At 36.4% G+C, this 6663-nt stretch overlaps 1 protein-coding gene across 2 annotated transcripts in view; it reads left to right on the top strand.

The window, feature by feature from the left end:
* The first annotated feature begins 1021 nt into the window (after window positions 1–1021).
* Window positions 1022–6663, top strand: part of LOC145981569 (inositol polyphosphate-4-phosphatase type I A) — an 83586-nt gene continuing 77944 nt past the window's right edge. For both annotated transcript variants that reach the window (XM_083114920.1, XM_083114919.1), the window contains exon 1: window positions 1022–1258. The gene's annotated coding sequence lies outside the window, so the exon portion shown is untranslated. The remainder of the gene's footprint in view (window positions 1259–6663) is intronic.

The following is a 6663-nucleotide window of genomic DNA, read 5'->3' as shown; positions in this document are numbered from 1 at the left end:
ATGCAATTCCGGATAATTTCGATCAATCATTCTAATTTTCTTTGAAATTTGATCGAATCTCCTCTACTGAGTGGTACCTTGAAAGAAAGCCCACTAAGTGCCTATGCAAATTATCCTAGTCATGGGGATTCTTTATAAGAATTTTCTTTACCTTTACTCGGCCAATGGGTCACATGTGACCCATAGAAAATATAGGCGTAGTCGGCCAATTGGTCACTGGTGAAAAAATCATAAAAATGGGGAGTTTGCCCCTTCTTCCCCCGCTATTTTTGGAAGGGGACGCAAACTTTAGCCTTATTTTCAAAGAATGGTCCTTTCTCAACCGAATGAAAGTCATTTCATGTTCCTGGGTGCATTACATTATCGAATATGCGAAATAACTCCCCTTTTATGATTTTTTTTCATTGAAAGTTGGGGGCCGCGGCCCTTAACCCCTCTTATTGGCTTTGTCATTTTGATTCCTGCACGATTGCATGCCCTGATGTTCTAGCTGCAAAACAAAAGTTACCCGAAGTAGATTGCTCAAATAGTCTCCGAGATATAACGTTTTTCTGAAATAAGTGTAAAATTTAAAAATCGCACTCAAAGGCTGCGGCCAGAGAGAGGTTACTTTCGAAAACCCGCTCGGCGGTCTAAAAGGTTAACCGGTGAAAATCATCACTTCACGTTTCTCCCACTTTAAGCACCGATGACGACTCTCTCCTCGCCTGAGAAAAAATCCTGCGGGCTATGCTTTGTTGGGGCCTCCCTCGATGGCGTATCCTGGCGGGGTCGATACCAGGTGGAAGTACATAGTGGTTCGGTTCCACTGTAGGTCCAGTCCCGATTACCCTATCTATGCATAAAGTGGACTTAAAAGAACAATATATCTCAATCAAATCATGTAGTTGTAGAAATCTTTCAACTGGAATCTCGAGTATTACTTTTTCTAACTCGTTACGGAATTCTCGTGACAGTGACCTCTTTGAACTAATCTCGGTACTAGAATAACGTTATTGACTTGTTTTCAGTGTTCCCTATTCAGAGTCGGCGCATCTTGTATATTTGTGGATGTCAATAGTGTTTATAAAATGACAATGGAGGAACTGACAGATTATTTTTGTTGAAGCCCTTTGCAGAATGAACAAACAAGGACATCTAATTATAAATTAAATTTTCTCAGGTCACAAGGAAAGTCATTGTAGGTGTGGTGATTACCGCTCCGCCTACTTCATAGTAAATAGGTTAAGATGAAGTCGAGCTGAAACAGATTTAAAAGGTAAGAATTTAACAGGGTTAGAAATATCAATTTACCATTTTTCTGTAGAATTTGCGTATGTCGCCTATGAAAATAATATCATATGATAGCAATGTTCAGAAAAATTTGTATATTTTGACTGCCAGTTAGATGATTTTCATCTTAAGTTCTTAACGTAAACCCATCTGACTTTTTGTTTCTTTTGTGCAATAAATGAGTTCCTTCTTATTTTTTCAATTCAGAATGAGTAAGCAAGGGCTGAGGAATTAATGTAGTGTTAATAAATTCCCGTGATCTCGAAATGAACGAAAACTAACGTCTATTCCTAACAGTATTGGTAAGTTTTTACATTTATAGATATTTTTCATGGTATTTTTGAAGTACCTATGTAAGTATAACTTTAGTGCAGCGATAATGTCAATTAGAGTAATGGCTCTCGTAGTTTTCAGTTTTTTATAATCACCACCCCATTGTCAATGATATCCTAATGCAGCATAAAGTGATAAGTTCTCTTATAGGCTAGTATGCCTATACATACACTAAGTAGTACATTCAGTAAAACTGAATAATGAAACCCCATTCTTGGCACATGTTCTAGTTATGTAAAGTTCCTATCTGGGTACTACTTTTACTATACCAGAGACACCAATCAATGATTTATTTTGCAATGTTTTACATTGCTAACATACTATTCTGCATTGCGGAACATTTCTAACGAAAATAATGTCTATTTCTTACATTAACGAGTACTTACTGTTGTTCGTTATTTCCCACAAACCATCCACGGGTAGCCCCAAAAACCATTGACATTAGCCGAAAAATTCATGATAGCCCCACGAACCATCATGGGGACGAGGTATGCCTACTAGGTTAGGTTAGGCCTGTTAGGTTAGGTTCCATTATCACTCCTTTCGTTCAATTTAGCATATATGGACAACATCGGCTGTTAGCAGCAGCAATAGCACGTATTGTACTCTCCTGCAGAAAGCAAATGGCGGCAGCAGCAATAGCGCGTCGGAAATAGATTTTCGTAGAAAACCACATGCATTTGGATTAAAATGGATCAAAACTACATTCCCGAACATCAACAACGCTACAGAAAATGATTTGCGTAAGTACTTTCTCCTGTAAATATGAAGAAATCCGTCTCTGGTATAGTAAAGTGTTACCCCTATCTGCTCATGTCTGTAGGTTTCTGTAGGTTAGGAGAGTTAAGATGATCTCCACAGGTATGGAACATGTTCATCATTAACTTAAACATTGCATGTTCCAAGATTAGGCCCAAGTTCAAATTGTTTAATTTCAAATTTATCATGGTGCACAGGCATTTTTTACCTGGTTTGATTTCTAATTGTGCCTTTTAACACATACTTCAGAATCTTGGTAATTACTTATTGTGTGGTTTCTGCAAAACTGTTTTTGTCTTCTGTATGCTCCTATATAATTTTCGTTTGTGCCCAAGTTCCTTTTGTTTTATTGCGATTTCATCATGCTAGGAATGCAATTTTTACATGGTTCGATTTCAATGAACATCTGTTAACACATACTGCGGAGTTTTAGCGATTACTTAAGGTTTTGTTCAATATATGCTTTCGTGGTTAGGTTAGGTTCCCTTAGTATTAAAATAAAGTCCCTAAATGCATTCTACTAAGGTTCCGATTTACTTCTACATTCATTCCCACGCTTCTACGATATTTACTGTCGCTTGTCGACGGAGAATATTTTGTCCATGAGAAGTGCGTAAGGTAATTTTAAAGTTGTTTTTTTTTTAACATAAATAACTTTTTTTGAGTCCAAACAGCGCTCATTACTTTAAGGAAGGTTCAAATTTCATGTGAAAATGATTTCCAAAATTCTACGATAATTAGTCTTTGTGCTAGGAGAAATCATAAAACAATCGGAACCGTTACCCATGGAATTAGGAGTACTTTGTGGTATCTGCTAACAAATTGAAGAGTAATCTGAGTATGATGACAACCTGAATCCATGAAAAGCATTAACGAAAAAGTATGACACTTTTGGAAATTGTTAAGGATGGACAAGATTGGATTGATCTTGCCCAGGTTAGGGACAGATGGAAGGCTTGTGCTGCTGCAGCCATAAACCTTTGGGTTTCAGAATACTATAGAGTTAGTGTGACTGAAAGTATGGCTAAATTTGACTTCATTTGTCTGTGAATCAGTGGCGTACGCAGGGGGGGTTACCGGGTTTAACCCCCCCCCTTGAGCTTTTGAAATATTATGGAAAATGCTGTAGAAAAAAATTAAAAATGGCTAATTTATCACAGTTAAAGATTTGCGACAGTAATAGTAATAATAATAATAATAATAATAATAATAATAATAATAATTTGAATTATTATTCCCATTCAGCATGAAGAAAAACACAACATTACAAACACAATCTAAGTGGCCGCAAAGTTCAATTTTGCAATTCTTTTTGCAAAAAGTCGCGCAGTGACTCTCGCGAGAATTGTGAAAATTCCTTGCTTCGTCGCAGTGTGCCGACCTTATTGCAAACGTTCTTCCCGGTACTGATTTCACATCCCCTTGTGAACTCTCAAGTGATACTGAATCTACATCCACATCATTAAATAATGTTGAAGAAATGCTTTGTGAATCACCTAGAAGTGATAAATGTATTGGGATGCCTATAAACTTACTTTTCAATGAAAACATAGACTCAGTGGAATTTAGCAACATGTATTCTCGCGCTTCATCATCATCCTGGGCGAGTTCCATAGGTAATGGTAATGTAAATTCCCCCCTGCATATAGCACCCTGCCATGAAGGCACACGTAGTGGTGTGGTGGGCCCCAAAGATTCTCGATCTCGAACTATTTTGCAGGTGATGTGATCAGCACCATGCTCCGGCAGCCTTCATCCCCCAGGGTTGCTGTCAGGTACCCATTGCTATGAGGCTGGGTGCGGAGACAAGGCTGGATAAATTCCAACCAATTCCGGAAATCGAAACTGGATATCCCACGAAGTTGTCAGACTAGACCAGCGCGACTCCTTGAATGAGTTTCATATTTCGATTATTTCAATAAATTTAATATATTTGTTTGTTTTATGGATTTTCTTCACACTTAAAATGTCTCACTTATCATATACAAATAACCGTTGACTAGACAATTATTTTGTAACAAAGAAACAAATGAAATGTAATATTTTTTATATCTTTCATAAATAGCAGCTGCATTAGTAGTAATTGTTAGTAATTAGTAATTAAATTAATTATAAAAATTATTAATTAATTTTTATTATTAATTAATTAAAGTATAATAAAACAATGGTAATGTGAATTTGTAGAAAGTTTTCGAAATAACACCCCCCTTGATGAAATCCTGTGTACGCTACTGCTGTGAATAATATAGGTTATAGATACTAACAATGTTTGTTGGTGAAATATGCAAATTATATGCATTCACAAAAATTTCAACCTTAATGCAAAATTAAAAACATTAATTTTTCATCCATTTTGTTATTTACATGGTTTAGGACCACTTTTTGTGAGATGTGAGATGCCCCTGAAGGGGACATTATATAAAGTTATAAATGGCAAGGTAAATAAAGGATCCGAGTTAGTATGTATGCTTTCAGTGACTACTTCGTAAATGTACCAAACACTTATCACACAGATGTAAACCACACTATCTCACAAACATATATAAACAGACAGCATATTTATTCCTGAGTTAAACATAAGTGAACTCAAGCAAGTTAGAATATGAATTGAGAATTAAGAAGCTCCATGGACCACATGAATTAATAAAATGTTGCAATCACTTCATAATTATATGCAGTTAACACATCAATTAAAACTGGAATATTTCCAAAAACTCTTTAAAACGGCATAGTCATATTTATATTTAAAAAAAATGGAACTAAAACTAGCATGGGAAATTACAGACCAATATCACTTGAAAAATCATACTTTTGTATTACATTAAATGTAAGCATTTACATGATGTCCACACATGTAAATCAGTAAGAACTGCTCACACAAGTAATAGAAAACATATCAGAAAACCCTAGAACACTATGAAATAGTAAATGCAATGTTTCTTTATGTATTCAAGGCATTTGACGATATTATTATTTCATGCTGTTGAGCCTTCTTTATGAAGACCATCCCAGCACAAAAATTAGTTACTTTTAATCCAATCTTGTATTACTTAATCACGGTGGCTCAGTCGGTAACGCATCTGACTACCATGCTAAAGGTGCCGGGTTTGATCCCCAGCCAGTTCAAATCCGGGAACTTTTCTAAAGTTAGAAGCGGCCCCGATGCCCACCCAGCATCCAATGACATGGGTACCTGGGGGAAACCCTGGGGGGTAAAGGTGGTCAGGAGTGTGATGCTGATCACATCACCCCCACTCATGACCAGATCAAGAAAGAGTGGGGCATTACCCCCACACCCCTTATATGCCTTCATGGCGTGGTGCTAAGCACAGGGGAGCACTTTACTTTATCTTTTTTTATTAAATGTTTTAAGACCCCATTTTAAAATTAGTTTTTTCTCAGTTGGATTCATGACTTTCTTAGCTCATACAAGGGCTATTCAGAAATCAACTTCCGATTGGCTCGTAAAAAGCAATACATCGCATCAACATGGCATGTGCACAGTAGCCAGCAGGAATGTGTAATCGCACATGGATCGTGAAGTGAAACACTGTGAAATTAATACTTTATAAACAGTCATTATCTCCATAATTTTTCTTGTATGTACGCATTGCTTGCATTGTAGAATTATTTCTCTTGTAGTCTACGGTTATTACAAGCATAAAAACACAGTTTTTCATTGTGACGTTTCAGGAGAACACTTGCTCTCTTGATCAGACATTTATTTTTAGTTTGATTAATGATACAGTTATAACAATTGTTGTGAATGTGTTTTATCCTGAAACGTCACAACAGAAAACTGTGTTTTTATGCTTGTAATAACCGTAGACTACAAGAGAAATAATTAATTATCTTCATGTTAAAATCTAATTTCGTGTACCAATAAATTGAAGATGAAATAGATTGTGGGCTGAAACTGCCAGGACAGACCTTTTACATGTATGTGTCTACGATTATTGTCACATTAAAATGATATTCCATTGTGAACACTCGAGCCTGGGAGACTCGAACGAGTACAGCAGGATCCATGTGTATTACCGTGCAAATTGTCCATGACTGTATTCATTAATTTTTCTCTTTCATCCTATGTATTTTTAAGCGATGGATTTTTATTTATCCTGGTGCAGAAGTTGTCAACAGCTTCTTTTGAATTTTCTGTTAATTCTTTAAGCTCTTATTGGGTGCTCTTAAAGTGCACGAAGATGGTGATGGACAATTTGCATGGTAATACTCATGGATCCCACTGTACATGCGAGCGAAAGTGATCCTATGCAAGAGAAGTCACAAACATACATATTC

Source organism: Lepisma saccharinum, chromosome 29 (genome assembly GCF_977018435.1).
Source record: "Lepisma saccharinum chromosome 29, izLepSacc3.1, whole genome shotgun sequence".
Classification (NCBI taxonomy): Eukaryota; Metazoa; Arthropoda; class Insecta; order Zygentoma; family Lepismatidae; genus Lepisma; species Lepisma saccharinum.
This window is presented reverse-complemented; position numbering and strand designations above follow the sequence as displayed.